Consider the following 10,964-nt stretch of genomic DNA (forward strand, 5'->3'; position numbering starts at 1 on the left):
CAGGCCCGCGGCGAGCGTGGGATGACGAACCGTCCGGAGTTAGCGGTGGGGTGGCGGTGCGTCCGTCCCGCCGCATGGAGGGGTGCAGCAATGAAGCTTGCTGCTCCTTTGCTGCCAGGCTAGCGACGGCGTTGGCAGCGGGTGATGGAGAGAGTCGAGGAGGTCCACTGACGGGCGCTGTCTGGGCGACGCGGGCTTTGAAAGCGGCCCGGCGCTTTGCGAGGGCTCGACGAGCGTCAGCCACGGGAATGCTTCGGCGGTGAAGAGTGGATCGACAGAGGAAAAGCTTCGGCGCACCCCTACCTGGCGCGCCAAATGTCGGATTACGGGTTCCGGCAAACCCTTGTGAGGTTCGAATTCTGCGGTGCGCACGAAATATTCCCTTCCCCTAGCTCGCTTGCTCAACGATTACACGGCCTAGCTCGATGGACCCAAGGAACACAAGACACGAGGGTTTATACTGGTTCGGGCCACCTTGCGGTGTAATACCCTACTCCAATTTTTTGGTGGATTGCCTCGGGGGGCTGAGGATGAACTAATACAATGGATGAATAGCCTCAGGAGGTGAGGTGTTCTTGGGATCGATGAACTAGTGAGCTCGCTGGGGTGGAATGAATCTGATCCCCATTGCCTCTCTCTCTCTGCTAGATAGGTTGATCCCCCGCTGCGGTGTTGGACAGGTCCTATTTATAGTGGCCTTGGTCCTCTTCCCAAATGTTTAGGCGGGAAGGGATCCCACAACAGCCAAGTTTGAAGGGGGGCAACTAGTACAAGCTATCCTGACAAAAGGTGGTCTTCGCCTGCCAAAGGCTCTGGTGGTGATGCTGCTGTGGGCTCCGCGACGACCTCCGTCCTGCCATCCTGGGGGTCTTGGTCTTGTTGTACGGATATGGAAACCTTTGCCTAATGCCTCGGGACCCCACGCCTGCGCTTACCGCCTTAGCACCAAAGAGGAAACTGGTACACTGCGCGCGCTGGCACCCACCTGGCCTTGGTCGTCATTGTCGGCGTCCTGGGAACGGGGGTACCCAGACTTGCCTGCCTGCGGCCCATGGCGTGGATCAACCAGCGGCCTGGTACGACCCATCTTCAGCAATAACCACTCAAGACCCTAGCGAGGCGGGCGACACCAAGACCTCCCTGGGGGCAGCCTCACTAGGCTGGCTCCCGAGGAGTGGATACATCTATGCAAGGGGCACGTCGCGAGGTTCACATGATGTGAGCCATGACGACCAAGGCCAGGCGGGCGCCAGTGGGCGCAGTGTGCCAGTTTCCTCTTTGGTGCTAAAGAGGCAAGCGCAGGTGAGGAGTCCTAAGGCATCAGGCGAAGGTTTCTTTATCGGTGAAAAAAGACCTAGGCCAGCAGGACGGCAGGACAGAGGTCACCGCAGAGCCCATAGCAGCGTCACCACCAGTGTCTTTGGCAGGCGAAGACCATCTTTTGTCAGGATAGCTTGTACTAGTTGTCCCCCTTCAAACTTGGCCGTTGTTGGATCCCTTCCCGCCAAATATTTTGGAAGAAGACCAGGGGCCTCTATAAAATAGGGCTATCCACCTCCATGGAAAGGGGGAGAAGAGGAAGGAGTGCATCGACACACACTAGCTCATCGAGGTCAAGAACACCTCCCCTCAGGAGGCAGTTCATCCATTGTACTAGTTCGTCCCTAGCCCTGGAGGTAATCCACCACCACCACACTAGAGTAGGGTATTACAACACAACGGTGGCCCAAACCAGTATAAACCTCTGTGTCCCGTGTTCCTTGGGTTCGTGGAGCTAGGCCTTGAGATCGTCATGTGAGCGAGCGGGCTAGAGAGAGAGTTCTTCGTGCGCACCCTAGTGTTCGAACCACAAGGGTTTGCCCGAACCCAGAATCCGACATTTGGTGCGCCATGTAGGGGTGCACCGAAGCCTTTCCTCCATTGATCCACGCTCCACTGCTCCGCCGCATCCATGGCTGATGCCCGTCGAGCCCGTGCTGAGCGTCGGGCCGCCCTCGCCACTCGCATCGCTCAGACGGTGCCTGTCGGCGGACCTCCCCGCCGTTCTTCATCACCCACTGCCAGCGCCGCCACCGGCCCGACAGCGAACGAGCAGCAAGCTTCAGTGCGGCGGGACGGACGCACCGCCACCCCGTCGCTGACTCCGGCCACTTTGTCATCCCACGCTCGTCCCGCGTCCACGGACGCGCAGGCTACACCGCTCATGGCATGTGAGCTCCTACATTACCACCCCATCGACGACCTCTACGAAGACTGGCTGGACCACATCGCCAAGCTCATCAGCGCCGTTGGGGGTTCCCCTGCACCGTCCCTCTCGCTGCCTTTCCCACCTCCAGGTGTGGGCGACATGGCCCACGAAGCGCCTCCACCACCTTCGCATCAAGACATCGCCCTTGCACCAAGACATGCGGCCCTGCGGCGCGACCCGCTACGCAGGGCGCCTACGCATGAAGAAGGAAGCTGCCAAGAAGTCCCTCGGCCGCTGCAAGATAACGCCCATGCGCTCCCACACCACCGTGTCAAGACCGTGCATCGCCCGCGGTTGCAGCATGCCGATACCAAGACCTGGCTCTGCCCCCGTGACGGGCTCTAGTGACTACAGAAGGCTCCCGCACCTTCACTCCTGAGCTGTGTAGCGTCGTCTGGCTCGGCAAGTTCAAGCCAGCCTACCTTTGCGCTATGACGACACCCCTGACACTGCCGAGTTCTTGCAGCTCTATGAGCTAAGCATCGAGGCAGCCAGCGGCGACGAAAAGGTCATGGCAAACTGGTTTCCCATGGCCCTTAAGGATGGCGCGTGCTCGTGGCTCCTGAACCTGGCCGCGGGATTGATCTCCTCCTGGGAGAGATGCGCGAGCGCTTCATCAGCAACTTCTAGGGCACTCGCGACCGATCCCCAGTCGCGGGTGACCTACGACGCATCAAGCAGCAGCCAGGGGAAACCCTGCAGAAATACGTCCACCGTTTCAACAACGTTCGCCTCAAGATCCCCAAGGTGACGGACGAGGCCATCATCTCCGCGTTCTCCAACGCCGTCCACGACGTCAAGATGAAGGAGGAGCTCGCCATCCACGAAGACCTGTGCACGACTCTGGATATGTTCAACATGGCAACCAAGTGCGCAAGAGCTGAGAGGGGCGCCTCTCCCTCCTCGAGCTAGTGAGCCACGGTGGCACGTTCCTTGCCCAGGTTCTCCATATCGGCCTCTGCCACCCGACATCGCTCCTTGGCGGCCTCGGCATCCTTCAACACCGCCTCGCGGGCGGCCTCAACCTAGTCAATGGTCTGCTTACCCTCCTCGGGAGCTGCCATGGCCTGGCCTAGTGCCACCCTAACAGACGTGTCGGAGCGCAGCCACCTTGAGATCAGCTCCAAGCGCCCCCACACCAGGCAATGGTCGGTGCCCTGAAGGTCACTATGAAGCTAGGCCAGCGCGAGATGGGCATTCTCTAGGGTGTCAGGAGAAGCATAGGAATCACGGCCCAACGGCATGACGGAGATGGGGAGAGATGACATCGGCACTAGGTTTTGCAGATCCGTGGCGGCAAAAGGAGCCGGGGCTCCTGAGCCTTCGTGACCTCGGCAGGAGAGCTGGGGGGGGGAGATCTCGGGAGCCAGCTCGGCTACAGTGGCCGTTTTCTCCCAGGGTTGGTGATACATGCATTTTGCATCATGCTTTTACATCGATATTTATTGCATTATGGGTTGTTATTACACAATATGTCACAATACTTATGCCTATTCTCTCTTATTTTACAAGGTTTACATAAAGAGGGAGTATGCTGGCAGCTGGGATTCTGGGCTGGAAAAGGAGCAAATATTAGAGACCTATTCTGCACAGCTCCAAAATTCCTAAAACTTCACGGAAGCTATTTTCAGAATATATAAAAAATACTGAGCACAATAAGTTCCAGAGGGGGCCCACACCCTGTCCACGAGGGTGGGGGTGCGCCCTACCCCCTGGGCGCGCCCCCTACCTTGTGGGCACCCTGGTAGGCCTCTCGTGCCCATCTTATGCTATATGACGTCTTTCGTCCGAGAAAAAATCGTAAGCAAGCTTTCAGGACGAGACTCCGCCGCCATGAGGCAGAACCTTGGCAGAACCAATCTAGGGCTCCGGCGGAGCTATTCTGCCGGGGACACTTCCCTCCGGGAGGGGGAAATCATCGCCATCGTCATCACCAACGCTCCTCTCATCAGGAGGGGGGCCAATCTCCATCAACATCTTCACCAGCACCATCTCCTCTCAAACCCTAGTTCATCTCTTATGTCCAATTCTTGTCTCTAAGTCTGGGATTGGTACCTGTAGGTTGCTAGTAGTGTTGATTACTCCTTGTAGTTGATGCTAGTTGGTTTACTTGGTGGAAGATCATATGTTCAGATCCATTATGCATATTAATACCCCTCTGATTATGAACATGAATATGCTTTGTGATTAGTTACGTTTGTTCCTGAGGACATGGGAGAAGTCTTGCTATTAGTAGCCATGTGAATTTGGTATTCGTTCGATATTTTGATGAGATGTATGTTGTCATCCCTCTAGTGGTGTCATGTGAATGTCGACTACATGACACTTCACCAATATTTGGGCCTAGAGGAAGGCATTGGGAAGTAATAAGTAGATGATGGGTTTCTAGAGTGACAGAAGCTTAAACCCTAATTTATGTGTTGCTTCGCAAGGGGCTGATTTGGATCCACATGTTTCATGCTATGGTTAGGTTTACCTTAATACTTCTTTTGTAGTTGCGGATGCTTGCAATAGGAGTTAATCATAAGTGGGATGCTTCTCCAAGTAAGGATGGCACCCAAGCATCGATCCACCCACATATCAAATTATCAAAGTACCGAACATGAATCATATGAACGTGATGAAAACTAGCTTGACGATAATTCCCATGTGTCCTCGGGAGCGCTTTCTTCTATATAAGAGTTTGTCCAGGCTTGTCCTTTGCTACAAAAAGGATTGGGTCACCTTGCTGCACTTTATTTACTTTATTTACTTGTTGCTTGTTACAAATTATCTTATTACAAAACTATCTGTTATCTATAATTTCAGTGCTTGCAGAGAATACCTTGCTGAAAACCGCTTATCATTTCCTGCTGCTCCTTATTGGGTTCGACACTCTTACTTATCGAAAGGACTATGATAGATCCCCTATACTTGTGGGTCATCAAGACTCTTTTTTGGTTCCGTTGCCGGGGAGTGAAGCGTCTTTGGAGGGTAGAATTTAGTAAGGAAAAATTTATATAGTGTGCTGAAATTTACTGTCACTTGTTACTATGGAAAGTAATCCTTTGAGGGGCTTGTTTGGGGTATCTTCACCTAGACTAGTAGAGCAAAGAGTTGCTCCTCAACCTACTGAACCTACTGAGAATGAAAATGTCTACTTTGAAATTCCTTCGGGTATGATAGAAAAACTGCTAGCTAATCCTTTTGCAGGAGATGGAAAATTACATCCTGATGAGCACCTAATATATGTGGATGAAGTTTGTGGATTATTTAAGCTTGCAGGTATGGCCGATGATGTTATCAAGAAGAAGGTCTTCCCTTTATCTTTGAAGGGAGATGCATTGACATGGTATAGGCTATGTGATGATATGGGATCATGGAACTACAAGCAATTGAAATTGGAATTTCATCAGAAGTTTTATCCTATGCATCTTGTTCATCGTGATCACAATTATATATATAATTTTTGGCCTCGCGAAGGAGAAAGCATCGCTCAACTTGGGGGAGGCTTAAATCAATGTTATATTCATGCCCCAATCATGAGCTCTCAAGAGAAATGATTGTCCAAAAAATTTATGCTCGGCTTTCTCATAACAATCGGACCATGCTCGATACTTCTTGTGCTAGCTCTTTTATGATGAAGACTATTGAATTCAAATGGGATGTATTGGAAAGAATTAAACGTAACTCTGAAGATTGTGATCTCGACGAAGGTAAGGAGTCAAGTATGACACCTAAGTTTGATTGTGTTAAATCTTTTATGGATACCGATGTTTTCCGTAAATTTAGCACTAAATATGGACTTGACTCTGAGATAGTAGCTTCTTTTTGTGAATCTTTTGCTACTCATGTTGATCTCCCTAAGGAGAAGTGGTTTAAATATCATCCTCCCATATAAGTAAAAGTAGCTACACCTATTAAAGTTGAAGAAAAGACTATCACTTATAATGATCCTATTATTCCTACTGCTTATGTTGAGAAACCACCTTTTCCTGTTAGGATAAAAGATCATGCTAAAGCTTCAACTGTGGTTCGTAAAAGCAATATTAGAACCTATACACCTCCTGAGCAAGTTAAAGTTGAACCTAATATTGCTATTGTTAAGGATCACTTGGCTGATAATATTGATGGGCATGTTATTTATTTCTATGATGAAACTTCTAGAATTGCTAAACCTTGTGCTAAAGATAAACATAGACTTGTGGTAGGCATGCCTGTTATTTCTGTTAAAATAGGAGATCATTGTTATCATGGCTTGTATGATATGGGTGCTAGTGCTAGTGCAATACCTATTGACTTATACAAAGAAATTATTCATGATATTGCACCTGCCGAGTTAGAAGATATTGATGTCACAATTAAACTTGCCAATAGAGATACTATTTCACCAATTGGGACTGTTAGAGATGTTGAAGTCTTGTGTGGGAAAACTAAATATCTTGCTGATTTTCTTGTTCATGGTTCCCCACAATATAGCTTTTGTCCTATTATATTTGGTAGACCCTTCTTAAACATTATTAATGCTAGGATAGACTACAAAAAGGATGTTGTTACTATTGGTTTAGGTGATATGTCTCATAAGTTCAACTTCTCTATATTTCATAGACAACACCGTGAAGAGGAACTGCCTAGTAAAGATGAAATTATTGGTCTTTCTTCTATTGCCGTACCTCCTAGTGATCCTTTAGAACAATATTTGCTAGACCATGAGAATGATATGTTTATGAATGAAAGAAGGGAAATAGATGAAGTGTTTTTAAACAGGGACCTATTCTGAAACACAACTTGCCTGTTGAAATCTTAGGGGATCCTCCTCCACCCAAGGGTGATCCCTTGTTTGAGCTTAAACCATTGCCTGATACTCTTAAATATGCTTATCTTGATGAAAAGAAGATATATCCTATTATTATTAGTGCTAAACTTTCAGCGAAGGAGGAAGAAAAATTATTGAAAACTCTAAAGAAGCATCATGCTGCTATTGGATATACTCTTGATGATCTTAAGGGTATTAGTCCCACTCTATGTCAACACAAAATAAATTTGGAGAAATATGCCAAACCAGTTATTGATCACCAACGACGGCTGAATCCTAAGATGAAAGAAGTGGTAAGAAGAGAAATACTAAAGCTCCTTGAGGCAGGTATAATTTATCCCGTTGCTGATAGTCAATGGGTAAGTCTTGTCCATTGTGTTCCTAAGAAGGGAGGTATTACTGTCGTTCCTAATGATAAACATGAATTAATTCCGCAAAGAATTATTACAGGTTATAGGATGGTAATTGATTTCCGCAAATTAAATAAGGCTACTAAAAAAGATCACTACCCCTTACCTTTCGTTGATCAAATGCTAGAAAGATTATCCAAACATACACATTTTTGTTTTCTAGGTGGTTATTCTGGTTTCTCTCAAATACCTGTGTTAGGTGATGATCAATCAAAGTCCACTTTGACTTGCCCTTTTCGGTACTTTTGCTTATAGACGTATGCCTTTTGGTTTATGTAATGCACCTGCTACCTTTCAAAGATGCATGATGGCTATATTCTCTGACTTTTGTGAAAAGATTTGTGAGGTTTTCATGGACAATTTCTCCATTTATGGATCCTCTTTTGATGATTGCTTAAGCAACCTTGATCGAGTTTTGCAGAGATGTGAAGAAACTAACCTTGTCTTGAATTGGGAGAAGTGCCACTTTATGGTTAATGAAGGTATTGTCTTGGGGCATAAAATTTCTGAAAGGGGCATTGAAGTTGATAAAGCTAAAGTTGATGCTATTGAAAAGATGCCGTGTCCCAAGGACATCAAAGGTATAAGAAGTTTCCTTGGTCATGCCGGCTTTTATAGGAGGTTCATTAAGGACTTATCAAAAATTTCTCAGCCTCTGACTAATTTATTATAAAAAGTTATACCATTCGTCTTTGATGATGATTGTGTAGAAGCATTTGAAATACTTAAGAAAGCATTAATCTCTGCACCTATCATTCAGCCACCTGATTGGAATTTACCTTTTAAAATTATGTGTGATGCTAGCGATTATGCTGTAGGTGCTGTTCTAGGGCAAAGAGTTGATAAGAAATTAAATGTTATTCAATATGCTAGTAAAACTCTAGGCAATGCCCAGAGAAATTATGCCACTACTGAAAAGGAATTGTTAGCAGTTGTATTTCCTTGTGACAAGTTCAGACCTTATATTGTTGATTCTAAAGTAAGTACTCACACGGATCATGCTGCTATTAAATATCTTATGGAAAAGAAAGATGCTAAACCTAGACTTATTAGATGGGTTCTCTTGCTACAATAATTTGATTTGCATATTATTGATAGAAAGGGAGCTGAGAACCCCGTTGCAGATAACTTGTCTAGGTTAGAAAATGTTCTTGATGACCCACTACCTATTGATGATAGCTTTCCTGATGAACAATTAAATGTCATAAACGCTTCTCATACTGCTCGATGGTATGCTGATTACACTAATTACATTGTTGCTAAATTTATACCACCTAGTTTCACATACCAGCAAAAGAAAAAGTTTTTCTATGATTTAAGACATTACTTTTGGGATGACCCACATCTCTATAAAGAAGGAGTAGATGGTGTTATTAGACGTTGTGTACCTGAGCATGAACATGAACCGATCCTACGCAAGTATCACTCTGAAGCTTATGGAGGACACCATGCTGGAGAAGGACTGCACATAAGGAATTGCAACCCAGTTTTTATTGGCCTACTCTCTTCAAGGATGCCCGTAAGTTTGTCTTATCTTGTGATGAATGTCAAAGAATTGGTAATATTACTAGACGTCAAGAAATGCCTATGAATTATTCACTTGTTATTGAACAATTTGATGTTTGGGGCTTTGATTATATGGGACCTTTTCCTGCCTCTAATGGGTATACACATATTTTAGTTGTTGTTGATTACATTACTAAGTGGGTAGAAGCTATTCCAACTAGTAGTGCTGATCATAACACCTCTATTAAGATGCTTAGAGAAGTTATATTTCCGAGGTTCGGGGTCCCTAGATATTTAATGACTAATGGTGGTTTACATTTTATTCATGGTACTTTCCGTAAAATGCTTGGTAAGTATGATGTTAATCATAGAATTGCATCTCATTATCACCCACAGTCTAGTGGTCAAGTAGAATTGAGTAATAGATAACTCAAATTCATTTTGCAAAAGACTGTTAATAGATCTAGAAAGAATTGGTCCAAGAAACTTGATGATGCATTATGGGCCTATAGAACTGCATATAAAAATCCTATGGATATGTCTCCGTATAAAATGGTTCATGGAAAAGCATGTCACGTACCTCTCGAACTAGAACATAAGGCTTATTGGGCTATTAAAGAGCTCAATTATGATTTCAAACTTGCCGGTGAGAAGAGGTTATTTGACATTAGCTCACTTGATGAATGGAGAACCCAACCCTATGAGAATGCCAAATTCTTTAAAGAAAAAGTTAAAAGATGGCATGAGAAAAGGATACAAAAGCGTGAGTTTAATGTAGGTGATTATGTATTGTTATACAACTCCCGTTTAAGATTTTTTGCAGGAAAACTTCTCTCTAAATGGGAAGGTCCTTATGTTATCGAGGAGTTCTATCGTTCCGGTGCCATAAAAATCAACAACTTCGAAAGCACAAATCTGAAGGTGGTGAACAGTCAAAGAATCAAACATTATATCTCAGGTAATCCTATAAATGTTGAAACCAATATTATTGAAACTGTAACCCCGGAGGAATACATAAGGGACACTTTCCGGAACGTTTCAGACTCCGAAAAGGAATAGGTATGTGGTGCGGTAAGTAAACCGACTCGAAAACAATTCTAATGGAATTTTTTCTCTGTTTTGGAATATTTAGAAAAATAAAAAAAATAAGAAGCAGTTCGGGAAGGACACGAGGACTCCACGAGGGTGGAGGGCGCGCCCTAGCCCCTGGGCACGCCCCCTGCCTCGTGGGCACCTCGTGCGCTCTCCGGACTCTGTTTTCTTGCACGTTACGTATTTTGGTCGGTAAAAATTCATTACATAATCTCCCGAAGGTTTTGACTCCTGTATCACGCAATTGTCCTCTGTTCTTGTTTCGAGCTGTTTTTCTGACAGATCTAGATCATCATGACGTCTCCAAGTGCCCCCAAGGACAAGTTTTTCGAGAAGGTCATCAACCCCTACCTCGCGGAAGTGCTGCAACACCCTCAAACCATTGAGATGCATGAGGGGGTGCTGCACATCCGCGATGTTGAGGGACCAAGGAGGACCGGAAGCATGGAGACAAGGCTTGAGGCAATGGAGCAACAAGTTTTCAAGTGCCAGGAGATGGTGGAACACGGACTCAGCGCCAACCATATGATGATCGCGGAGTTCACCAACAACCACAAGCTGGATGCCAAGAACATCGGGGAGACCATCTTCAACCTTCACGAGAAGATAGAGCACCTCCAAGCCTAAATCTATGACCTGCAAAACCAAAACTGTGAGTATGAATATAGATTCAAGAGAACGAGTTTGGCTGCATATTTGAGGATCCCGGAAACTCGTTCATCCTTCTATGATGGTGAGCCTATGCCTTGGAAGAGGGACGACAAGCCTACTTCATCATCACCACCATCTTCTTCACCAACAAAGGAGACATAATCATATGGGTATGGCACTCCCCTTGGCAACTACCAAGCTTGGGGTAAGTGCCCCGGTATTGTATCACCATCACATCTCTATCTTTATCGTTTTTCTTAGT

Source organism: Triticum urartu, chromosome 7 (assembly GCF_003073215.2).
Source record: "Triticum urartu cultivar G1812 chromosome 7, Tu2.1, whole genome shotgun sequence".
Classification (NCBI taxonomy): Eukaryota; Viridiplantae; Streptophyta; class Magnoliopsida; order Poales; family Poaceae; genus Triticum; species Triticum urartu.